Genomic DNA, 27,051 nt, shown 5'->3' with positions numbered 1-27,051 from the left:
TGAAGCGAAAAGTGCAGAATTTACACTGGAATCTGCTTCTGCGCATTTCACGAAAATCAGCATTATGATTCCGTCGCCACTGAAATTTCACGTGGAGGGTAGCGTTTCGTTTCCATGTTGCTTTACTCTGTTTTGTACCGTACCCTACGTGGAAGCTGCTGAACCCTACTGCTCACCTTGCAGCACTCTGCCCCCAGGATATAAAAATTACTGGGTACAGGTCACCCCTATTGCTCTCCAGTGTTATGGAGAACCTTAGAGACCACAAGCTCTTTTGCTGAACTTTAGGACTTTGTACTTTTAATCTTGTGTGTTTTCCTGTGTTTCTTTTGACTTTAGAGTCTGACAAACTCCATAGGCATCATCTTTACATTGTGAGAAACAGCACCTTCAGTGCAGTGGCAAAGGGAAGTCTCTTAGATTTCCCAAAGGAAATCTTTCCCTAAGGAAATACCTTCTCTTGGTGAAACTACTATTTCCAAGAGCAGTAAAGTGAAACTGACTTTACTTACATTTTGTTACTTTCTAGACCCAGCACACACCATCTTACAGTAGGGTGCTGGAGGGATACTTAGTATCCCCTTTCTCTAGTTTCTCATGTAACATTTTTATATTGCCCTTTCCACGATTAATGGCTGGTGGCAGTGGTTTATGTTTTCCTACCCTTGTGGGTTTCTACCGCGGGCTGTAATTGCTGCTGCAGTAAAGCACCCATGGGTGCCCATTTTGTCAAAATGGCCGTTAAGGAGAATTCTCATGAATATGCTAATTCCCTTCACCTTAGAGACACCCACCAACTTTGCTGGATGTTTGAGGACTTGATTTATTTACCTGGAAAGAGTGAGACTTTTTCCCCCACTCTTTCATTTGTTTTGATATGTGTTTTACACTTGTGTTCTTTGATTATGGAGTTTTAGAGAAATCCATAGGCATCATCTTATCATGTGTGTTACACAGCACCCTCAGTGCAGTGACACAGGGGTGTCTTTTACACTTCCCAAAGGTTTAAATACCTTCTCTGGGATAAACTACTGTTTCCCAGAGAATGTAAAGTGAAATTGACTTTACTAGTCTTTCTAAATTCATAGACCCAGCACATACATCTTACAATGGAGTGCTGGAGGGGTTACATAGTATCCCCAGTGTCTAAATACTCATGGAGCAGTCAAATGCTAATCTTTCCTATTGAAAAGGCTGGTGGCAGTGGTTTTACAACAAACTAACATGATTTTTCCTGACTGCGAACACCGGTAGCTAAAAATCACGGGAGTAATGTTTTTCAAGATGGCGCCTTAAGCCCCTTTATTTAAACCGGTCCTTCTACTGTTTGTCTCTGCGTGCCAAACAAGGTTTGGTCCCTTTGTTCGTGTGCCTTTGGTGGGCTGCAGGAGTGAAGACCGCCTCTGGCGCCCGAGTGTCTGGGGTGGGCAGGAAGTGAGGGAGGTGCCCGAAACTCCCTGTGCTTAGTCTCCTAGGAGACCCAAATGCACTCTGGAGTGATTGGCTGGCTGACTGTCGGGCAAGGACAGCCACCGTGCTGGGTGAGTGACAGCTAGGCTGGAATGAAAGGGAGAGAACGGTTTAAAAGGCGAGTCTCTTGGACTGGAAAGCAGAGTCGACCATTGGAACGAAAGAACCGAAGAAGAGCTGCAAGAGGACGGCTGCTGCAACTCCCGGACCGTTGGTTTGCCCGGTGAAGCCCTGCTGCAGGTCCGAATTGCCAAGTTCATCTTGACAGGGAAGCCCCTTCAAGGACGACTTCTTCCTTTGAGTTGGTGGGACCAATCAACTCGTAAGCCACCTGGATAACATTCTCAAGGCTGGTTAGGATTAACCAGGGAGAGGGACACCAGCTTGTGTGCTTGAATCTACAGCTACTGGACACGAAGTGACTCCATCTTGTTTGCTTTTTTGACGATCCCGTGCAGTGCAGGAGTCCCCTGACGTCCTCCCTCTTGTCCCCCCAACTGAGGCCCAGGAATGCAGTGAGATCTGCAGGAACTGCGAGGAACCAACAACTTCAGCTGCATTTGTTTCTTCACACTAAGGTACTGTGTCAACCCGATTGAGCGAAAGTCACTCTCGCAGTGAAAGTTTGTGAAACTTTCCCAACTTGCAGGCCTAACCACCTTGTGACCCAACATATGATCCTTTTTTCACCTAAACTACTTCTGAGAACTTTTGCAAAGACTTTCCCGTTTGATACCAGAACTGGTCTTTCCTATCCAGAACACTAGCCCACTGACTTTGGCCTTGGCATATTGACTTGACTTGAACTCTTCTGGTGAACAAACTATTTGCACTGTCTAAAAAGTATATGTGATCTAATCTATTTACCTTGTCCTTTTTGCTCACTTCTAAGTAACTGAACTGCTATTTTGCTCCTACTTCAGGGGAGCTCAAACTGTCTCAAAATCTTAGAGTTTTGTATTGAAGTGTATTGGTTTATAATATTAAGTTGCCTCCTTCTAGTGAAATGTTTTCTAAATGATTGTGTAATACATTAATAAGTGTTTTACCAAGAAACCTTGAGTATAAGTGTCTACTTGAACCACTGTGATTGAAAGACCTCTGTGTAACTTCTTGCACTGCTCACATTCACTCTTGAGATAAGCCTGGCTGCTCAGCTCGCTACCAAAAACGGTGTGGTACAGACTTATACCAAAGGGTGGTTTGACTTGCACTTGTAGTCCTAATTGTGTGTGGTGGTTCCATAGGGTACTGCATGCAATTTTGCCTCAGACTGGTGGGAAGTGGTGAGGACAAAGTATAGTGGTTACATTGAGAGTGCTGCTCTTACTTTTGTTCAAATAACCTTCACAAGGCTAAGCACCACTAGAAAAGCAATTGTTTTATAATGCCAAATACGGATAAGCTCAAACAGGAGGCCCTGATCATTCCAACAGTAGATCAACTGAAAGATATGTAAGGACAGGTCTCTCTCTGTTAAAGGCAAGAAAAATAAATTGATTGAGAAATTGTTGAATCATAAAAGACGGAGGTATTTATTTATTTAGTATTTATAGAGTGCACATTAGCCCGGGGGCATTGTGGCGCTGTTACAGACATTTCAGCTTAGTTGCAATATACATGCATATTTCAATGTTATAGTACAGTTTTACATGGTACAGATATGGTTTCTGGGGTGAGCGGGCAGTGTTAGATGAATAGGCTGGTTATGAGAGATTTGCGGAATGCTGGGAGTGAGGTCTCTGCTCTGAGTGTGTTCGGGAGCCAATACCTCCTGCTTTTGCTCTGTGGATGTGAGGGATGCGCAGTTTATTGGTGTGCTTAGTTCTTTTCGGGCGAGTTGATGCATCTCTAATGATGGTTTCTGAGAGATGTTGGAGCTGAGAGGTTAAGGTATTTATGCATCAGAGTGAGTGTCTTGAATGTGATCCTTTCTCTAATGGGAAGCCAGTGGGCATCTCTATTGGCCTGTGAGATGTCCCTTTTGGGGATTCTGAGGGCTGCTCTAAGAGCGTTGTTTTGGACAGTTTGGAGATGGTTGAGGTTTTTGATGTGGTTACCTGCTAGGAGGACGTTGCAGTAATCTAGTCTGGCCCCTATTGTTGCTCTAGCTATGGATACAGTTTTGGTTGGATAAGAATGGTGCGACTGCGGTTAGGAGTTTGGTTGTATTAGCCGATGCAGAGGCGATAGCGCCAACTTACCTTGTCAAGGATAGAGTGGAGTACAGGTAGACCCCTAATGTTTTTACTGAGGAGGAGACAGGGATGGAGGTTTTATCAATGGAAAAGTTGTGGTATTGTTGGTTGAGATTGTCTAGTGTTTCTTTTGGTCCCATGATGATGATGATGATGATTTCCGTTTTATTCCCATTCAGGCACAGACCATTAGCTGCCACCCAGGCTTGGATGAGGAGTAGGTCCTTGTAAGGGCTGCAGCGTCCTTGTCATATGTGCCTGTAAGGGGCAGAGGTACCTGTGTGTCATCAGCATAGTTTGTATAAGCTATGCCGAAGGAGTCAAGTTTATCAAAAAGGGGTTTAGTAAATAGGTTGTAGAGGGTGGGGGCGGTGCAGGAGCCTTGTCGGACTCTGCAGTGGATGGTGGAGGGGTCTGCATTTGCTTGATCTGAGAAGACCTTCATTGCTCTGCCCTCAAGGAAGGATGTAATCCAAGAGGAGGCGTTGTTAGAGAAGTGGGCTGCCTGGGGGAGTTGTGTAGTAAGGGTTTTGTGATCTACAAGATCGAAGGCGGCCGAGAGGAGTAGGAGTGCAGGTTTGCCCTTATCCATGATTGAGGTGATTTGGTTTTTGAGGTCCAGTAGTGCGGTTTCTGTGCTGCAGCCTTTACGGAAAACAGATTGTCTTTTCCCCAGAATGGTGTTTGTTTCTAGGAAGTGCTGGATTTGGTTGTGGGCTGCTTTGTCCAGAATTTTGAGAAGGAAGGGGACGGTGGTGATGGGTCGGTAGTTGGTAGGCGATGATGGGTCGAGAGAAGAGGGCGTAGTCAGGCTTCTTTTAGGCTGGAAGGGACAATAATTTTTGAGAAGGACCCATTAATTAATGCAGTTAGTGGAGGAGCTAGAGAGTCGGCACAGTCTTTAATGATAGATGGAGACAGATGTCTGCTTTGCTGTGCTTGGCTTGAGGTGGAGGAGAAGATCACAGACTTCCTTTTCTGTAATGTCACAGAATGAGACGGTAGATTCAGTTTGGGGAAGGAGCTTGGCTGAGACGGTGGGTTGGGCTTAGAATGTGCTTGTATTTTTTCATTGGAGGAGTTTGATTTTGTTGAGTAGGGCCGTCTGGATGCTGGTGCACCATGCTTTGTCTTTGACAATCTCATCTGGGCTGGTGGGGGGGCGGGTGGTGGAGTAATTCGGTCACGGAAGATGGTGAACATTTCTTTGGGTTGAGAGTTGGCCTTGGTGATTCGTGAGTTGAAAGAGTTCGATTTAGCCATAAATATGCCGTGTTTGTATAACCCCTACCCCCTCAGCAAATGTGGATGATGTTGATGAGGATCATAATGATTCAGAGTCCAACTCTAATGTTATTGAGGAGTTATAAGAGTCAGGGGAGTCTCAGGATGTGAGCCCCACTGCACCTCTACTTGCTTTAGACCTTCAACCTGTAGCCATAGGGACACTACCAGGTCCAGTACTGAGTCCAGAATGTGTCTCTTGAAAAAATGAGACTTGAGTTAGAGTTCAAAAGAATCCAAATGCAAACTGAAAGTAAACATCAAGAAATCAGACTCTGAGAAATGGAACTGCATCATGCTCTTGAAAAGAAGAAATTGTCTTTTGAAAATGGTTATATCCCAGAGTCTTCTAGGTCTTCCAGTCCTAAGAGACCTTGCATGCCTAAAGAAGCTGCGAGAATCTATGAGGTGAGACTTGATATTTTGGATTGGTTGGCTGCTTTTGAGTATAACTATGCGATTCAGGGTTTCACAGGGAATTAGTCTATTCCCTAGATTTTGTCTAGGCTCCCCCAGGTTGTAACTGATGCTGTAATGGTGGTGGGGAAACGTGAAAGATTATAGTATGAAAATGTGAAGCTAGCTTTGATAGCTAGATTTGGGAAAACTCCTTCCCAGTGCCTTAAGAGGTTTAGGACCCTCAAAAAGCATGATGATACCCCTTGGGCTACCTGGGTGTGTGAATGTCTGAAAAACTTAGATGGTTGGGTAAAGGGTTACAGAGTTAACACTTTTGAAGGAATAAGAAATCTATTTTTAATGGAATCTGTTTTTAATGCCTGCTCTCCTTAGCTGAGATCGCGCTTGGCTAAGGAAATTGATCCCAAGAAGTTAACAAAGACTGCTGACTTGTGGGTTGCCAAAAGGGCCACTTACAAGGATTCTGGGGCAACTCAGAAGAAGGATGATGGGAAACATCACAAGAAAGATGGCAAAGAGAATTCTAATACCTCCAATTCAAAGGAGGGCCCCAAATATAAGAAGGGTAAGCCAAAAAGGAAACCAAATCAGGCTAGGGAAACCTCTGGTGCCAAACCACTGGGAGGTCAGCAGAGACCAGATGCAAGGGTAAACCTTCAGGGGTCCACACTGTCTCCTTAGCCTTCTCCCCAGAGGAAGAAGTACACGTGACAAGTGTTAACTTTCAGATACTGGCTGAAGACCCCATTGGAGTCTGCCAGTGTTTTAGCGTCCATGGGTCTATGGGAACAGCAGAATTAAGATGTATATAATTCAATTCCAGCTAACACAAAAGAATATTACAAGGACAGAGTACTTGTAAATGGTCAGGAGACCCCTGCCATTAGAGACACTGGGGCCAGCATTACAGTAGTGGATGAATCTTTCTTCAAGGCTGAGGATGTTGCTAAGGCACCCAAAAGCCCCACTAAGCTTGCTGAAGGCCCTGTCCAAAGGCTTCCTAGACTACCAGCTCTCATCCAGTGCAACAACATGACTGTCAAGATACCCGTTAGTGTGCAAAGTGAGGGGGCTGAGAGAGTCCTGTTGGGGAATGACTTAAGCACCCACAGGCCTCCCGGCAAAAGGAAACAGGAGCAGACAAGGAGGGCCATGGAGAGTGCCTTAAATGGCTCTCCAGAAGATGTTACAGAAGAATCTATAACACCTAGCCCACAGGAGCTACTAACTGCTATTACAAAGAGGAATGAGACAAAGGGGAAACCCAACGTCTCCAGGAAAAAGCCAGAAAGCACTCCTGTGCTACCAAGAAGGATATCCCCGAGATGACTGCCCAGTCATACCGGTCACTGCTCCACCAGCTGTGGCTGAGTGTGAGGAACAACCAGGAAAGGTTGAATCAGCTGCTGAAGATCCAGAGATGGAAGACGACCTTACCCCTGTTGGAGATCTGGATCCTAAAGACCATCCCGAGCTGCAGTCTTTACTGGCAGAAGGTGGCCCCTGTAGGGCAGACTTCAGCAGAGGCCAGAGAGAGTGTCCTACTCTTGAGGGTCTTCGCCAACAGGCAGCTTCCCAGCTGGACGGGCAAGAGCCAGGGAAGCATAGGTTATACTGGGAAGATGGCCTCTTCTACAGTGAGCCAACTGAGTCTATCCCAGGGGACTAGAGAAGACTTGTAGTGCATCTAGAGACAAGACACCAGTTCCTACAGTTAGCCCAAGAGATTTCCTTTGGCTGGTCACTTGAGCTTCAAGAAGACCAAGGAGAGGATTTCTCTATATTTCTACTGGCCTAAATTGGGGTCTGATGTAGATCAATTATGCAGGAGCTGTCACACTTGGCAGACATCTGGCAAGAGTGGAGCCAAGAATGTGGCACCTTTAGTGCCCCTCCCAGTGGTGGGAGTCCCTTTTAAGAGGGTTGGAATCGACATTGTTGGTCCCTTATGCCCTCCAACCTCTTCAGGCAATTGATTTATATTGGTTGTAGTAGACCATGCTACTAGGTATCCTGAAGCTATACCCATTAGGACTGTTGCAGCTCAGGCTGTTGCTAAGGCCCTACTTGGTATTTTTACTAGGGTAGGTTTTCCTAAAGAAGTCATCTCTGACAGGGGATCAAACTATGTCCCACTACATGCAAGCCATGTGGAGTAACTTACAAGTTCTCAACTGCATACCATCCACAGACAAATGGATTGATAGAGAGGTTTAACTGTACTATGAAGAGCATGATAGGTGCGTTAGAGGAACCCCTTAGGAGAAAGTGGGACCGTCTACTGCCATGCCTTCTATTCGCTCATAGAGAAGTCCCTCATGAGGGAGTTGGATTTAGTCCCTTTGAACTCCTTCTCCCAAGCCAGTGAGAGTCACTGACTATGTGTTAGGTCTCCGGAGAATGACACATGATGACAGAAGCATCTGATAACTTAAAAGCAGAACAGGCTCTGGTGAAGCATTGGCATGACCAGAAGGCCAACATGGTTGAGTTTACTCAAGACCAGCACGTTCTAGTTATGGTTCCTACAAAGCAGAGGGCCTTACAGGACAAATGGATAGTACCCTTCAAGGTTGTGGGAAAACCTGTAGAGGTCAAGTATCTGGTGGACTTAGGCAATCCTAAGGTGACCCCCAGGGTCTTTCACACCAACTGTCTAAAAGCTTATGTCACCGGACCAGAAGTGGGACCTTTGCTTCTAGCATCAGCTCAAGAGGAGGAAGAGTGTGAACCTCTACCTGATCTCCTTAGGGGACCACCTTTAGATGTGAAAATGAAAGGAGTTGATCTCTTCTAATCGACACTGGAACAACAGGAGTGCAAGTTTCTGTTAAATTAGTTTGCCTCCCTGTTTTCACTATCACCAGGCTTGACCCCTTGGGGCCAACATGATATTCCCACTGGTGACTGTTTACCTGTTAAAAGCAGAGGTTACAGGATGTCAGATAATGTCAGAACCCACATGAAGGAAGAGGTCAACATAATGCTTGATCCCGGGGTAATGGAACCCTCTATCAGCCCATGGTCTAGTCCAGTTATGCCAGTGCCAAAGGCAGGATCCAAGGAGTTGAGATTCTTTGTGGACTATAGAGCTCTAAATGCAGTCACAAAGACGGATGCCCATCCTTTTCCAAGGACAGATCTTTTGGACACACTTGTTTCAGCCACTTACCTCAGTACATTTGACCCAACATCAGGCTTTTGGCAAATAGCCCTGACAGACCATGCCAAGGGGAAAACAAACTGCATTTTGAACCCCAGCAGGCTTCTACCAGTTTAAGGTAATGCCTTTTTGGATTAAATAATGCACCTGCAACATTCCAAAGGATGGTTAATCAAGTTCTGAATGGGATGGAGGACTTCTGCATGGCATATGTGGATGACATAGCAGTGTTCAGCCCTACTTGGAAAGAACATGTTGACCACTTAGGATATGTTTTGCAGGCTCTGGAGCAGGCCCATCTGACAAAGGCAAGTAAATGTCAAATTGGTCAGAGCAAAGTGGTCTACCTTGGACATGGGGTAGGAGGAGGTGAAATAAGGCCATTGCCTAGCAAAGTACAAGCTGTACAAGAATGGGCCACCCCTACTACTCAAACCCAACTGAGAGCCTTCTTCGGTCTCACTGGTTATTATAGGTAGGAACTTCATAGCGAACTATGGGTCCATAGCTTTTCCCTTGACCCACATTTCCTTAAAAGGTCAGGTGGAATGAGGAGTGAACCAAGGCATTTGAAGGACTTAAAAAATCCCTTTGTCAAACTCCAGCCTTAAGAGCTCCTGACTACAGGCAAACCTTAATTGTGCTAACAGATGCTTCCAATACAGGTATAGGTGCAGTTCTGAGTCAGCTGGATGAGAAAGGTAGGGAGCACCCATTCTGCTTCATCAGCAGAAAGCTGAAGGAACCAGAAACAAGGTGGGCAACCCTTGAAAGAGAATGTTTTGCTATTGTGTGGTCACTGAAGAAATTTAGACCATACTTGTATGGATCTACTTTTGTGATTCCGACTGACCACCAACCCTTGAGATGGTTAATGCAGATGAAGGGGACAATTCTAAATTGTTAAAATGGTCAATCAGCCTACAGGGGTTTGATTTTACCATTGAACACAGGTCAGGGTGTAATCACCAAAATGCTGATTGTCTCTCCAGAATGTTTGATCGAATGGAGTAAGGAGATTCATCCAGGGGTGGATTTAATCCTCCTGTCCCTTAGTGTGGGGGGATGAGCGTTAGGGAGAATTCTCATAAATGTGCTAATTCCCTTCACCTTAGAGACCCCCAGCAACTTTGCTGGATTTGGAGGACTTGATTTTTTTTTTACCTGGAAAGAGTGTGAGCCTTTTTTCTGACTCATGTATTTTGATGTGCGTTTTACTCATGAGTTCTTTGATTATGGAGTTTTAGAGAACTCCATAGGCATCACCTTTTCATCTGTGTTAAACAGCACCCTCATTGCAGTGACACAGGGATGTCTTTTTAGACTTCCCAAAGGTTTAAATACATTATCTGGGATAAACGACTGTTTCCCAGAGAAGAACAAGTTACTCTCTTACCTGGTAACGTTCTTTCGATGGGATGGTCCAACAACGTATTCCATATCTTTGACAGGTAATCACCACAGCTGTGCTGCTTTGGAAAATTTTCGGCGTCTGCGTCCTGCGTCGATGACGTCAATGCCCCGTCCCCGAGGACCTCCTCCGACGGCTGACGTCACCCGATGTGATAAGTAGGATGCACGACGACCGTAGCCTCAGTTGTAGTTTTTTCTCCCAGAACGTGTGCCACCAGTATTCTGCCAGTCAGACACACAAGGCCTTGCGGAAACGTAAGCTGCAATCGCATAAGAAATTCTGCAGCGGGGAAGGTAGGGAGGGAGCGATATGGAATACGTCGTCGGACCATCCCATCGAAAGAACTTACCAGGTAAGAGAGTAACTTGTTCTTCGAGGAGATTGGGTCCTCTGACGTATTCCATATCTTTGACAGACTCCCAAAGCAGTACCAAAGCAAGGAGGTGGGAAAAGAATTTAGAACACAAATTTAGCATGTCCAATCAAATTGCGGAATAAAGGACTGCCTTGCCAAAGGCCAGATCCTGTCCTCGGATGGAACGAGGGAGTAGTGACGTACAAAAGTATGTACAGAAGCCCAGGTGGCTGCATCACAGATGTTACAAATAGGAACACCCCTCTGTAGGGCAGTAGATGCAGCCATACCCCTGGTAGAATGGGCCCGCAAGCCAGCCGGTGGGTCCTTACCCGCCAAGCGGTAACACTCGGAGATAGCCAAAATAATCCAACGAGACAGTCTGTTTCGTCACAGCTTGTCCCAAACGATTTCCAGCGTAACCAATGAAGAGTTGATCGTCCACTCTGACCCGGGACATGCGTGAAATATAAAAGTTCAACGCTCTCCTAGGATCAAGCCTATGGAGCCTCTCCTCTTCCTTACCAGGATGCGGAGGAGGATAGAATGCCGGAAGAACAACCTTCTGGCCCAAATGAAATTTCGAAAGCACCTTCGGAAGAAAGGAAGGACGAACTCGAAAGACAACCCTGTCCTTATGAAACACAGTGAAGGATGGCTTAACTGAAAGTGCCTGTAACTCACTCACTCTGCGAGCGGAAGTAACCGCAACCAAAAACAAACAGTCTCAAAGGGCAAGAATGCAAAGGCTCAAACGGAGCACCCATAAGTAACTTAAGAACAAGGTTCAAATCCCAACCGGGCACCAGAAAAGGTGACGGAGGGAACACATTAGTGAGCCCTTTCAAAAACTGAGAAATTAAAGGAATCTTAAAATAGGAATATTCTTCAGACAAGCACTTAAATATGGACAGCGCCGCCAGGTAACCTTTAATGGCACCCACGTGCAAGCCCCTGTGGGCCAAAGAAAGCAAAAAAGACAGAACCATGGGAATGTCACATTCAAAAGGATCCACATTCTTAACTCTGCACCAGTTGCAGAATTTACGCCAACGGCAACGGTACAGAGACTTTGTTGCCGGCCGTCTGGCCGAGAGCAACACCTCCAACACGTCTTCAGGGAGGTCCCAATCCTTATACCTCAACCTTTCAGAAGCTAAGCGTGAAGGTTGAGGGATCTGACCTCTGGATGGAGAACCTGACCCCCTCCCGTGAGAGCAGATCGTCTCGGTAGGGAAGACGGCGTGGAGGGCAGATGGACAAGTCGAGAAGGTCCGGGTACCACGTCCTCCGGGCCCACGCCGGAGCAATGAGGATCATCCGGGAACCGAACCTCCGTAACCTCTGCAGTACTTGTGGGATGACGGGGACTGGAGGAAACGCATACAGCAGTGGGAATGACCACTCCACCACGAACGCGTCTCCTAAGGCTCCTTTTGGAGGAAATTCCACGAGCAGAACCTTTCGCAATTCCGGTTGACACTGGAGGCGAAGAGATCCACTTGAGGGGTCCCCCAAAGGGCAAAGATCTCCAGGAGAATCTCCTGAGCCAGCTCCCACTCGTGAGAGATCGTGCTCTGCCTGCTCAGAGCGTCCGCCGTCTCGTTGTCGTCTCCGGCCATATGAACAGCCAAGATCGAAACTTCCTGCTGGATGGGCCAGAACTCTAGCTGCATCGCCTCCCAGCACAGAGGAAGTGACCCTGCCCCCCCCTTTTTGTTAAGGTAGTGCATGGCCACCGTGTTGTCCGTCAGGATCAGGACACTCTTTCCTGACGGCCCTCAGCTCCAACAGATTGATATGGAGTCTGGACTCCGACGGAGACCAACTGTTAAGACGGATTTCTGAACTCTGTCCTGGTGGCGCAGAAGTTCAGAAGGCCAACCTAATTACTTGGAACAGGGTAACCTCTGGACAAGCCAGACCAATCAAGGTAGCGATTGCGGCGGTCAAGACTAGGTCTCAAGATGGGTGAGGGTGACTGAAAGCTCGCAATGAGCACACAAAGCAAGAGCGCTTATAAACTACTCCAAACAGTTGTTATATCAAAAATAGATACACATTTATTTTAAGGCCTTTAAAATAATGACCGTAGCGAGAAAATCACAATATCACAATATTAAACCAACACATACCATATCAACACAATATATATACAAATACACAGTCGCAAGCGTTTAAAGCACGAAATATGTAGTCCACCTGCCAGGGAAGGAAAACAGGCAGTGCGATAATGCTTTCGACTCAGTTCGCCTTCATAGGCACCTAACTAGATGGAAGTCCGAGCCCTGCGAAGAGTGGAGCCTTGTGCTCAAAGTACCTGCCACGCCGGTGCCAACGGGCAAAAGGGGAAGCTCTTCGGAGGAAGTCAGGCAGTTCGGGTTAGTGCACAGCAGAAGGAGAACAGGTTCCGCAACTCAAGCGCAGCCTCCACAGCGGGCAGAAGCAGAGCGCGAGCGCGGCAAAAGGGTGCTGTTTTTACACAGCAGGGAAAAGCAATGGGATACTGCAGGAGGGCGACCAGATCCTAGATATACTACTCACCGGTCCCCGAAGCAAGCAGACCCAGGCTTCTCCACGATAGTTTCAGCAGCTGGCAGGTTCAGAAGAGCAGGGAACGCTTTGTAGTCGTGTAGAGCAAAAAGACGTCCCAATCGACGAAACCGGCACAGTTTTGTTGCCGCACAGGACAACGGAGCGGCCGTGTGTATTCGAGCCAAATGAACCCTCCTCCCTTCAGACCTGGGAACGCCAAGCGTACGAAGCGTGGGAGAGGGACAAGGACTCGCAATACAACACAACCTGGCGGCGGTTGCAGAGCCAAACTCCTTTGTAAGCTGGTCAGTCAACTGGATGGCCCAGAGACGCTTCCGAAGGCTTACTTGGCAGGAGATGGTTGAAGATGCCGGGAATAGCTGTTCCTGCTATTCCAAAGGTCGAAGCACCAGTACAGGCCTTCTGGTTCGATCAAAGGAGGACAGGGGCTCTCCGGACGACAGCAGTGCAAAGGAGGATTCCTTCAGCGGGTCACCAGCGATTCCTCGGTCCAGCCTCGTAGTTGCAGGATACTTGGCTCCTGTATTCCTTCGTTCGTGAGAACTCAGGAGATCGACATGGTAGTGGTGTTTCCAGCCCCCTCTTATCCACGGTTCCCTTCGCGCCAAAACGGAGGGGAGCCAATGGGAGATCCGCTCATCAAAACACATACCATACGTGGACCAATCACGGACCACGGTGGTCCCAGGCATTCACACCACCCTAGACTCTCTGGCACCCAGGATGTGTATTGGGACCAGACATCCCAGCCCACACCCTGGAGGCACACAAACGACATGTAGAAGCCCGCGAAAGCAACCACGTTTCGCGGGAAAGTACATGCCCAAATAAGGAAGGCCCCGGGTCGCCGGACCTGGGGAAGGTGAAGGGAGCAAGACGGACAGTGGACAGGACAAAGGAGCCTCGCGGCCTGGCCATTTTGGGAGCCAGGCCACCATTTTGGGTTCAGTGCAAAAACGTGCTCAGAACGCCAAAAGGAGCTCAAAATAAACAAAACGATCGCTGCCACCATTCCAGTCCCTGAATGACTTGCACCGATCAAATACCATCCTAAAAGAGTATCTAGGGCCTGTAGAAGGCTAGAGACCCAAGAGAGCTGTAACTTAGCTTACAGTGCCCTCTTGTGTCGTGTTGCACTAAAGCTGCGACACGATAAAAGAAACTACGGGAAACCACGTTCCCCGGTACTGACTGTCTTAAGGGCATGTCAGTTTCCCCGTAAGAAAGGAGCGAAAGCCCAGAGAAGTGCGGCAGAAGGCTGTACTTCTCTGGCAAAGTCAAGAACAAGGTTAAAAATAATAGCAAAAAGTTTAGGGGTTGCCACATGGAAAGAAAATTCCCTACAATTACAAAATCTTTCCTAACACCAACGACCGCTGACTGTCAACCCGTTGGCATGAGCTCCCCATCCCGTGAGGGATGCGTCCGTCACGATCGTCACCTCCGGCCAGGGAAGCCAAAATGGAGCCCCCTTCATCAGGATGCCTTCGACGGCCCACCACAGAAGGTCCTGGGCGACCGAGGGCAGCACATGAACAGGGTCCGACATCCTGCCGGAAGATTACGACCACTGCATCTTGAGTGCCCACTGCAAAGATCTCATCCGCAGACGAGCTTCTGGCACCAGAAGACTGCAGGATGCCATGAGGCCGAGCAACCTCAAGAACTCGAACGCCGGGAGCGTCTGGGCAAGTTGAAACTTGTGCACCATCTGCTGAATGTGAAGAGCCCTCACCTGGGGAGGAAAACACAGCCTCAGGGATGTGTCGAGCACTGCTCCGATGTACTGGAGCCGCTGTGTTGGCGTCAAATGGGACTTCTTTAAATTGAGGGAGAAGCCCGGCTTGTGAAGGGAGTGGCAGGTGACGGACAGATGATCCAGGACTTGCTTGGGACAGCTCCCCCTGATCAACCAATCGTCCAGGTAGGGGTAGACGTGAATCCCCCCCTTTCCTGAGATGCGCTGCCACCACCACCATGAGCTTGGTGAACACCCTCGGGGCGGAGGTCAATCTGAACGGCAGGACCCGAAACTGAAAGTGCGAGTCGCCAACCGCGAACCTCAGGTACTTCTTGTGCTTGGGATGGATCGGCACATGGAAGTAAGAGTCCTTGAGGTCGAGAGACACCAACCAGTCCTGAAGTTGAAGGGCCTGGAGGACTTGAGAGAGAGTAACCATCTTGAACTTGTCCTTCCGGAGGAGTTTGTTCAAACCGCGCAAGTCCATGATGGGTCTCAATCCCGCGCCTTTCTTTGAAATCAAAAAATAAGGGGAATACCATCCCTTGTTCCTCTGCGCTACAGGCACCAGTTCTATGGCGCCTTTCTCCAGCAGGGCTTGAATTTCCTGCGCAAGGAGCGGATCCGGACTCTTCAAAGAGAGGTTCCCAGGTGGGTTGTCGTGAGGCCTCTGCCGAAAAGGAAGACAGTAGCCGTGGGTTATGATCTCCAGAACCCACACATCTGAAGTAATGGGACGCCACTCTACAAGATGCTGCGGCAGCCTTCCCCCAACCGGCGAACCATGAGACATGGCCTCATGACTGAGTGGTAGCAGCTGCGGCGTTGCCTGAGGGCAAAGAGGCAACTGCCCGAGCGGCTTTGGCACCTCGAGTACCCTGTTTTCCACCTCTGGTACTCCTACAGTGGCCTCTTTGACTGACAGCTCCTTTCGCTTTACTGAAGGATGAGTAATAACGAAAAGGAACCTCCCCTCCATTGTTGTCCCCTAGGACGAAAAGGCGGAGGTTGTTGAACTGCAGCGCCCAACGACTTCGCTGCAGCTTTGGAGGTCTGCAACCTCTCAAGGCTCTCGTCAGCCTTGCTGCCAAAAAGATGTTCACCGTCAAAGGGCATGTTGAGGAGCCGGGACTGCACATCAGGAGCAAACCTAGACTTCCGCAACCACGCAAACCTGCGTATTACGGTGCTCGCCGCCATGGACCGGCTGACACAATCTGCCATGTCCAAACCCGACTGAACGGCCTCACACATGGCATCCTTGCCATCCTGGACCATAGCAAGGAAACCATCCCGTTCGTCCCCTTCGGGAATATGTTCAGCCGCTAATGCAACAGTTCCACAGAGTGTGTGCGAAATGAAACAAGGCACATACGGAGTTGGCCGCCTGAAGCGCCATACCCCCTGAAGAAAACACTTTCTTTGCCCAGCCATCAAAATGTTTGTCGTCCCTATCCGGAGGGATGGTAGGATATGACGCCTGCTTTGCCGGGGCTGTAGCCGCCTGCACCACCAAACTCTCCGGAGTTGGGTGCCTGGACAAGTAGCAGGGGTCGCTACTGGATGGACGGTATTTTCGCGACAAAGACTTGCCCACTGCCGGGAGACTCTCCGGAGCAGTCCAAGCCATCGCCACCCCTCTCTGCAGAGCCATATGAAACGGCAGTACCGGGTCAGAGGGGGGACCAAGATATAGGATGTCCGTAAGATCATCCTGAACAAACTCCCCTGGGGGAGCTGACCATCCCATGTACTCGGTGACCCGAGACATAAGGCGCCGGTACGAAGAATCGGCATGAGTGCCAGGCTGAGGCTTACAAAACTTTACCTCCGGAGAGGTGTCCAGTCCACTGGCATCATGCAGTGACTGCGTCAGGTCTTAAAATTGGCTATGGCCCGAGATAAGCTCATCTGGCACCGTAACCGGAACCAAGCCCTCATCAACCTCTGAAATGTACTCCAGGCGGTGAGAGGAAGGCATCTGGGGACCCAAGCTATGCCTGACCTTAGCCAGAGCCTTTCTATGGGCTTTCCCCGGGCCACGGGGCCCCTCCGACACCATCGCCTCAAAAGGCGTCGAATGAATCGGCGCCGACGTCAGCCTCAGCGCCGCCAGCATCAACGGCGTCGACACAGGCCTCGAAGCCAGAGCTCTGAGCGTGTCCTTCGACGACCTAGGCGTCGACGACCCCCTCGGAGGCAGAGCCTCTAGAGCGGCCATCGACGACCTCAGCGCCACAGGCGTCGACGTCTTCCACGAAGACTGCACAGGATAACGCGGCCTCGAGCGCGTCGAGGACCGGGACCTGGAACAGGCATGGCGAGAACGGTTACCCTTGTCCGAGCGGGACCTCTCCCGCGAACTGTGCCGACCACCCGAGCCCGAAGGCGTGCGAGCGGGGTCTCTCGACCGATCACGACCGACCCCACTCGGAGGCGAGGACGGACCCGTGCCCTGCGTTGTGTTCGAGAATCGCTAACATCTTCCCGAAGGAAGCCCATTTCTCCGGTGTCGCTTGCATGGTGGGATAAGCGACCCGCCGACGGGCGGAGTCCTCAGAAGAGGACGGGAAGGCGACCGATGCCGGTGCTTCCGGGAATGCCTCGCAGAGGCAGAGTAATGACGAGACCGACTCCTGCAAGGACACCCACTGGACCTCCGACGATGACGCGGAGAGTCACCTTTCGAATCATCCGTCGAAAGCCCCGCAGACCTCGACTTCTGGGGCTTAGACACCCTACCTACCGACAACAACTTCTTGCGCTCCCGCAAGGCTTTGGCTGTGAGTTACTGGCAGCCGACACAGTCGTCTTTGTCGTGGGCCTCCCCGAGGCACCAGAGGCAGGCGTCGTGCAAGTTCATTACCGACATCTTGGACCCACAGTCCCCGCATTTTTTGAAGCCCAGACGCGGGGTTGAAGACGAGGTAGACATCGTCACGAACAGGCTTTTTCACAAAACCGAGAAGATTACAACAGAAACTCCAAACAGTCGAGGCGTACCGAGATTCACGAAGCGAACACGTTCGCGGAAAAAACAGAACTGAGGCTACGGGCGTCGTGCGTCCTACTTATCACATCGGGTGACGTCGGCCGTCGGAGGAGGTCCTCGGGGACGGCGCATCGACGCAGACGCTGACAATTTTCCGAAGCAGCACAGCTGTGGTGATTACCTGTCAAAGATATGGAATACGTCGGAGGACCCAATCCCCTCGAATGTAAGGTTAAATTGACTATTAGCCTTTTTAAATTTCTAGACCCAGCACACACCATCTTCCTATAGAGTGCTGGAGGGGTTACCTAGTATCCCCTGTGTCTAGAAACTCATAGCAGTCAAATGCTGACCCTTTCCTATCGAAATGGCTGGTGGCAGTGGTTTTACAACAAACTAACATGATTTTTCCCGACCACGAACACCGGTAGCTAAAAATCGCGGGAGCCATGTTTTTCAATATGGTGCCTTAAGCCCCTTTGTTTAAACAGGTCCCGGTCGTCTTTTTTTGCCATTTCTTTTTGGAAAGGTCCTTCTAGTGTTCGTCTCTGTGAGCAAAACCAGGTTCTGTCCCTTTGTTTCCATGCCTTTGGTGGGCTTCAGGACTGAAGACCGCCTCTGGCGTCTGAGTGTCTGGGGTGGGCAGGAAGTAAGGGAGGTGGCCGAAACTCCCTGTGTGTGATTGGCTGGCTGTCCGGCAAGGACAGCCACCTTGCTGGGTGTGTGGCATCTAGGCATGGAATGAAAGGGAGAAAACTGTTTAAAAGGCGAGTCTCTTGGACTGGAAAACAGAGCTGACCACTGGAAACAAAGAACCGAACACGAGCTGGAAGAGGACGGCTGCTTCAACACCTGGACCGTTGGTTTGCCCGGTAAAGCCCTGTTGCAGGTCTGAATTGCCAAGTTAATCTCAACAGAGAGGCCCCTTCAAGGACGACTTCTAGCTTTGAGTTGGTGGGACCAATCAACTCATCAACCATCAATAAAATTTACGCCATCATACAAAACTGGATGGCATTAAACAGCCTATGTCTTAACGATGAGAAGACGGAAGTCCTCATCGTAGGAGCTCCAGCCAAATTAGCAACCCTTCAGCCAGAATATTCAACCATCAACATCGACGGCACCAATATTCCAGTATCAAAACAAGTAAAAACACTGGGCGTGTACCTCGATGCTAGCCTGACCATGACTAAACAGATCAATGTACTTTCCTCCTCCACGGCCTACACTTCCAAATTAATTGCACTCAGCCGCCAATTTCTGACTCCAGTTAACTGCCTCACCCTGGCCAGAGCACTGGTCCTATCGAAATTGGACTACTGTAATGTATTACTACTGGGCACTTCCAACACCAACCTAGCCAAAATGCAACTTCTGCAAAACAAAGTCCTGAGGGCAGCGCTAGGTATAAAAAAATCAGACCATATATCCAAGACCAGGAAAGATGCCCACTGGCTCCCCATCAAAGCCCGCATCATTTTCAAAACATTATGCATCACCCACAAATGCATCACTAAAAAAGGACCCATCTACCTCAACAACACTCTGCATCCTAAAACTAATATAAGACTACTGAGATCCAATGACAAACTCCTCCTGGACCCCCCCCCCGATTCAAAACCGCAAGAGCAGGGGGCAGCAGCTTCACCACTCTAGCCCCCAAACACTGGAACACCCTACCCACCACCATCAAAAAAGCATCCTCCTTCACGATCTTTAAGAAACAGCTAAAAACCTGGCTATTCAACCAATATTAGCACCCAAAGATAGGTCCCCTCCCACCGGATACTGCTGTGAATACTTAGGCCACTGTATATTTTTATGAATATGTTTGTAACCTATATCATGTAAAGCAACTAATGTAATGTATGAATATGACTAATTCCTAAGGCATCTTATTTCCTCGCCGTGACACCTGAGGGTTTGGGCGTGTAACAAATAAATAAATAAATAAAAATAAATAAATAAATAAGCCACTTGGATACCATTCTCGGAGCTGGTTAGGATTAACCAGGGGAAGGACACCAGCTTGTGTGCTTGACGACAGCTACTCGAACCGAAGATCTTCTATTTTACCAGCTTGTTTGACCAGTCCCCGTGCAGTGCAGTAGTCCCCCCAACATCCTCCCTCTTGTCCCCATGACTGAGGCTCAGGAACAGCGAGATCTACAAGAACTGCCAGGAACCAACGTCTTCAGCTGCATCTTTTCTTCATATTAAGGTACTGTGCCAACCCGATTGAAAGAACTTACCTCGCGCAGTGAAAGTTCGTGAAACTTTCCCAACTTGCAGGCCTAATCAGCTTGTGACCCAATATACAATTCTTTTTTGTACTAACTACTTCTGAGAACTTTGGCAAAGACTACCATTTACTACAAGAACTGCTCTTTCCTATCCAAGACACTAGCCCATTGACTTTGGCCTAGGCCTATTGAACTGAATCAAGTGCTCTAGTGAACTGAAACTATTTGTACTGCCTAAGAAAGTATGTGTGATCTATTTTATTAACTTGTGCCTTTTTACTCCCATTCAAAGTAACTGAAGTGCCATTTTGCTCCTATTTCAGGGGAGCCTAATTTACTCAGAAACCTATTGGTTTGGTATTGAAGTGTATTTGTGTATGATATTAACTTGTCTCCTTCTAGTGAATGTTTTCTAAATTAGTGTGTAATAAATTAGTAAGTGTTTTACCAAGAAACCTTGAATGTAAGTGTCTACTTGAACCACTGTGATTGTAAGACATCTGTTTAACATCCTTGTACTGCTCACATTCCCTCTTGAGATAAGCCTGGCTTCTCAGCTCGCTACCACAAACTGTGTAGTACAGACTTATACCAAAAGTTGGTTTTGCTTACACCTGTAGTCCTAATTGTATGTGGTGGTCCCAGAGGGTACTGCATGCAATTCTGCCTAACACAGGCTGAGAAGGTCCGGATACCAAATCTGCCTCAGCCACGCCGGGAAAATTAGTATCATCTTGCATTGACACTGCCTTAGTGTGCTGATGACTCATAGCAGTGGAAGAAACTGAGGAAACGCGTACAGAAACAGCCCTTCCCACAGGAAGGAGATGCATTCCCCAGGCTCTTTGGCTGGGGTAATCTGCTGGAAAACTTCTGGAATTTGGAGTTCGCCGCCGTTGCAAATAGATCTATCTGGGGTCTGTCCCATTTGATGAACAGGCGGTCCCACCTGATCCTGACAAAGCTCCCACGTGTGGCAAGAGCACAGTTCCCTGCTGAGGGAGTCTGCAAGGGTGTTCTTGACTGCCGCCAGGTGGCGAGGGACATCCCCTGTCCGACGGACCAGTATCACAAATCCTGTGCCTCTTTGGAGAGCACCAGGGATCGAGTGCCCCCTTGCTTCCTGATGTAGAACATGGCGGTGGTGTTGTCCATGAAGATCCTCACCACCTTGCCTTTCAGAGACAGTAGGAATGATTGGGGGGCCCAGAACACTGCCAGTAGCTTCAGGATGTGGATATGCAGATCCTTCTCCTCCGGCAGCCACAGAGCTCTGGCGTGCAGACATCCAGGGTGCACGCCCCACCCTTCCAATCAGGCGTCCGTGGTGACCGTCTCCTGGTATGGGGCGGGGTTTTGAAATCCCATGCCTTGGGCAATGTTGGAGCGGATGCCCACCATTCTATCGCCCATCGGAACTTTGCGCTGAGAGGGATCTTGTCCGTGATGTTTCCGGATACCTGTATCCAGCTGGCATTCTGGAATTCCGGTAAGGGTTGCACCTGCAACCTGCAGAGACGGACGAGGTAGATACAGGACGATATCATGCCCAGTAGCGACTTGAGGGTAGTGTGGCCATCTCCGTCGATGACAGCCGTTGCACCTTTCCTTGAATGGCTGCTAGCCTTTCCTCTGATGGCAATGCCAGGCAAGACACTGTATGGAGTACTTCGGATAGTTGACGGAGAATCTCAGATCCGTCAATAGCCGCATGGTCATCTCCGTCGGCCAGTTGCCGCGAGCGGCGCGTATCAGTCAGTCGTCCAGGTATACGTGTATGCCCTGTAGACGCAGATGGGCAGCCACTGGTGCCATGCATTTCGTGAAAACTGTGGGGGCCTAATTCAAGCCCAAAGGTAGGGTCTTGAACTGGTACTGCTGGCCCTGTAACACGAAACAGAGAAACCTCCAATGTTTCTTGTGAATGGGGACGTGGAAATAGGCGTACTCCAGGTTCAACGTCAAGAAGTATCCTTTTTCCAGCTGGCCCAGCACGTGTTGCAACTGGACCATCCTGAACTTTAGGGACTTAAATATTTGTTCAGATGTCGTAGGTCCAGGATGGGCCTCCAGCCCCCTGTCTTCTTTCTGACTAGAATTTATCTGGAAGAGACTCCAGAGCCGTTGGGGAACCAGCTCTATCGGCCCTTTTCGCAGCATGGCTCGTACCTCTTCCAGAAGCTGAGGGATGTGCTGCTCCCGACAGGGAACCGGAGAGATCCACAGACACCTGCGTTGGAACTCCAAGGTGTGCCCTTGGCGTCTAGAACCCATCTGTCAGTGGTGATCTTTCTCCACTCGCTGACGAGGCACGTCAGCCAGCCTCCCACAGTGGTGCACAAGTGTGGCCCCGATGTCCCTGTCAGTTCAGGCTTGCTTATGTGCCGGTGTCCTGCCCTCTGGGCGACGGCGGCGCTGTCCTCTGCTACTGTAGGCCTTGGAACAGCCTCTGTAGGCTTCTTGCGTTGAGGATCTGGAAGGCTGTCTGTATGACGTGGAGAACCCCTTTGAAGACCTGCTCGACTTTCCCCTGGAGTAACGAAAAGATGATGAGCAGTGCTGCTGTAGAGTGCCCAGGGAACAGGCCGTCTCCGTATCAGTCATGGACTGACCTTCCCAAACATTTTGATGGAAGGGCATGTCCAGCACCTTCACCTGGACCTCCTGACAGAAATTAGTGGCTTTCATCCAACCCTGTCGAAGGCAGACACCGCTCACCATTTGCCGGAACCCTGTGTTGGCAACGTCCAATGCCATTGTAATGGCATGATCCGACGCCACTTCCCCTTCTTGGAAGAGAGCGAGGGCTTCCATTTTGTTATTGTCGGGGAGGAACTCCATGATCGGTCCTAGCTTGTCAGGGCTGGCTGGAGTAGTAATCAGGAAGAGTATGTACATAGAATTAACATTGTGGTTGCCCAAGCCAAGATGGAGAGAAAGAAACTTAATCTGATTGGTTTAAGGAACAATAGAATGTTTGGTTTGTCTGATTGGTGGATAGGATAATGGGTTGGATTCTTGGGAGGTGAGCAAGATTCCAAACTGCCTTTCATCCAAACTAATTCAGTCGCTGGTTGCACATTAGTTAAGCTCCTTAGGTGAGGCCTTTCAGAGTTCAGAAGATTTACTAAAGAAGTGAGAAAATCGTTGCTGAGCCAGAGTGATCAAGAAGACATCAGGTGGGATCGTTCCTTTTATAAGCTTAAAGATTCTCAGTGAACTTCCATTTTACATCAGAAACTTAAAGAGTATAGAAGTTTAAAGTTTACTATAAGAGAAAACGTTTACAGTTTATATACAATATGGAAAATAATTGAAAAGACTGCGTGCAAGTTTTAAAGTTGTTAATAGCGTGAAAAGTGTTTCAAGACTGTTTAACATGCGCGCGAGTCTTCGTGTCTTCAGCAACGTCGTTGGGAGCGCGTGCGTATGAGAGCGCGTGTTTTGCGATAGAGCGCGAGTCCATATTAACCGAGTGCGGGTTATTTTTAGCGCGTGTACATTTTTCACGTGAGTGACGTTACATATGAGAGCGCGTGTTGGATTGCGATAGAGCGCGAGTCCATTTTTATTGAGCACAAGTTGTTTTTGGCGTGTGAACTATTTTCACGTGAGAGACATCGCAAGTAATAGCGCGAATTTGGTTGGCGATAGAGCGCAGGTCCATTTGAACTAGCGCGCATAGTTTTTCAGTGCGAGCGCGTGTTTCAAGGAAACGTGAATTTGTTAACGTGTGCGTGTATTTGTTAAGGTGCGCGTGTTTCTCGTGCGCATGTATTTATAAGGTGCGCATGTAATTTTTTATCGCGAGCACCATTTCTCACGTCTTGTGATTTTGCATGTTAATCGCATGGTTGCAGAGAGTGAATAAGTTATTTCAAGAAAGTTTATGAGTTTCTACTTAATGCAATTTTCACACAAAAGAGAATTCAATACTTCAAGAAAGACTACATTTCTCAAGAGTATTTGAAAATTCGAACTTACTGGAGTTAAATGAACTTAAAAGTCAAAGAAGAATATCTAAGTTTGTAAGGTGTTTAAGAGTCATTTTTCTTTAGGATATTAAAGAGACTGGAATGGCTAGTGACAATATGCACTAAAATATTACAACAGTTTACAAGATATTCCATACAGATAATTAACCTCTAAGTCTTAAACCGAGGTATAAGAGGTAAAGAAGTTTGTTTTAAAAATAATTTAGAGAAAAAGGTTTACACTAATGTATAAGTAACCAAGTGTATTTGTTAACTACAGATACCAGAGCCTACCAGAAGGTTGCAGGGCTGCAGTCTCTCTGTTGTCATTTTATCCAAATTCCCCTTTCCCTTTCTTGGGGTTCTCAGCTCAGCTTTTACTTTAGGGTTGAGTACGACGTGGAGAACCCTTTTGAAGACCTGCTTGACTTTCCCCTGGAGTAACGAAAAGATGACGAGCAGTGCTGCTGTAGAGTGCCCAGGGAACGGGCTGTCTCCGTATCAGTCATGGACTGACCTTCCCAAACATTTTGATGGAAGGGCATGTCCAGCACCTTCACCTGGACCTCCTGACAGAAATTAGTGGCTTTCATCCAACCCTGTCGAAGGCAGACACCGCTCCCCATTTGCCGGAACCCTGTGTTGGCAACGTCCAATGCCACTGTAATGACATGATCCGACGCCACTTCCCCTTCTTGGAATAGAGCGAGGGCTTCCATTTTGTTATTGTCGGGGAGGAACTCCATGATCGGTCCTAGCTATACCACAATTCCCTGTCATACATGGCTAGGATCGCCAGTGCGTTGGCCGCCTTGATAGTGGCTGCTGCGGTGTAAATCACCTTTCACATGGCGTCCATCCTTTTCCCCTCGCTGTCCGGAGGGGCCAAAGATGACTAGGACTGGTTAGCCGACCGTTAACTTGCAGCCGCCAACACCACCGAATCCGGCGAGGTTTGCCAACTCAGGCACTTCTATTTCTTCTCCAGCCTATCCCGCTTGGCTGGAGCCATGCAAGGGTTCTTCACGAGGGCCAGGCCCTCCTCCCAAACATCGCCCAGAAAAGGCACTGCCATGACAGTCTTCCTCTTGGCCTCGTGCCTTTGATACAAGAAGCCCTCCTTAGTTTCCTTGGGTACAAGCTGGAATAGCTCGGAGGCTCTGGTCATCATGGAGTTGAACCACCCCACCTCATCCGGTGGGGACACCCTATATGGAGCATCCAAATGTGGCGATTCACCGTCCCCTGCGACAAGGTCATCATCATCGTCCGCCATTGTGGCCGTATCCGTTCCCGTGTCTGGGTCTGCTGGGGGAGAAGGGGGGCCCCAACGTGGTGGAGGAGGTTGATTCTGTCAGGAGTCAGGTTGCCCACGTAGTGTAGCCGAAGAATTCTTCTCCCTGATGTACCCCTCTGGCTTAAGTATGAACAAGAAACCAGAGTGGTCAATCAGATAAAAGAAAGGATGCCAATGGAGTCCCAGTGTCACACCTCGGCTCCGTTCCACACTACGACACCGTGCTCCATACCTACCTCAGGGCCGGCTGCGGAAAAGGACATCCGACAAAACTATTGCGCTGCGCCGTTCTCTTCGGCATTCTGCAGCGCCATTCCTGATGAAGTGGAAAATGCCCTGGAGGCTAACGACTACTGCAACAGCCAGACGGTTCCGAACTACGATTCCCATGAAACCTAAGGGAATTCGTAGTCCGTAACATCACGTGATCTCCACTCACTTGGCTCCACCTCCTCATTGATATAAGCGGCTGCAGCCCGGAGGACGCTGCTTCTGTTTGATAGTTACAACCGGCGCTTAAGTTCCTTCTTTTCGCCCTACTTCCCGAAGCTCCTCCTTACGGTTCTATTCTGCTTCATCCCGTGCTCAGGTAAACATACCCTCTTTTGAACTAAGGACTGCCTGTCTGCCTGCTGATTCTGTTACCTTCTTGCTCGCCAGTGTACCGACTTGTGGATTGTTATAAGGACTGTCTGCCTGCTGATTTGGTTACCTTCCTGCTCGCTCGTGTACCGACTTTTGGATCGTTATAAGGATTGTCTTCCCATTTGGCTCAAGAGTTCAAGGACATTGGTTGTATCGGATTCCGTCCTTTAAAGTGCACTTTGGGGACGCCTTGCAGTTGTGCACCTACCCGGATCTAGTGCGTCCCTCGTTCCGCCCGGGACTAGTTACCCAACTAACATTCCCTGTTTATTATTTTGCACTATCGTTGTTGTTCTGCATCCTGGAGTAAAGGGAACTGTGACTTCCTAGGGGACTATCAGAACATTGTGGTATCAGGCTCCTAGGATTGGGTTGTTCAGGTACTATTCTGTCCTATCCCCATCTATTGATAGTCGCTGTTATTCCAAGTGATTAATTGTATGTTGTTTCTTGCAGCTGGGTCCGTGGCGGCGCGTTTTCTCCCCGCTCTTTCGGGTGATCGGTCCCTCTGTCTGGCTTACATATCAGCAGTGGGTCATATCATCAGAAAGGTCGTTTTCCCTCATAGAGAGGAGGCTCGGGTGGAGGCTCCAACCCGAGCTCTTCAATCAACGCACAGTCTCGCTGGTTTGGCCTCCTATCTTGTCCACTCCCGTGCGGTGAGTAACAAAAACAGAAGCCATGGAAGAGACGGACCCTTTGGCTGCTCTGGTCCGTTTGGTATCCGACTTACGGTCGGACATGACGGCGGCATATGATGCCCTGCACCACCGTATTGATGGTTTGCAACATTTCCCGCCTCCCCACACACTGGGGATAGACACATCTGGTGCCACTGCTTCTGGTTCCGGTGTCTCTCCGGCCTCCACGTCGGGATTTACAGCAACCCCTGTTCTCATGGCCACACAGTTTCCATTGGCCCCGCCAGAACGCTTCACTGGCGATCCAAAGCATTATCGGACATTCATCAATCAATGCAAACTGCACTTCCTTTGCCGCACCGCAGCCTTTCCCAATTCAACCACAAAGGCGGCGTTTGTCCTCTCACATCTAGGAGGGACGGCTGCAGCCTGGGCCAATCCGTTACTCGAAGCAAATAGCTTCCTATTATATGACTGATGCCCTCATCATCGCCATGAACAGGGTTTTTGATACCCGTTATAAATCCCAAGCTACAGACCTAGAGTTCCTGAACTTACGTCAGGGTACTTCTTCTCTGTTCACTTATCTTACCAGGTTCAATCAACTCGCTGCTGAGACTGACTGGCCCGAAGAAAAGAAGTCAGCAGTGTTCTA

General features: G+C 48.9%; 1 protein-coding gene across 4 annotated transcripts in view; it reads right to left on the bottom strand.

Moving 5' to 3' along the window:
* PPP2R5E (protein phosphatase 2 regulatory subunit B'epsilon) overlaps nt 1-27,051 on the bottom strand; it is an 890,208-nt gene that overhangs the window by 49,829 nt on the left and 813,328 nt on the right. The window lies entirely within an intron of this gene.

Source organism: Ambystoma mexicanum, chromosome 14 (assembly GCF_040938575.1).
Source record: "Ambystoma mexicanum isolate Mex_15411 chromosome 14, UKY_AmexF1_1, whole genome shotgun sequence".
NCBI classification, from domain to species: domain Eukaryota; kingdom Metazoa; phylum Chordata; class Amphibia; order Caudata; family Ambystomatidae; genus Ambystoma; species Ambystoma mexicanum.
The sequence above is the reverse complement of the archived record's forward strand: the minus strand, read 5'-3'. Positions and strand labels throughout refer to the sequence as shown.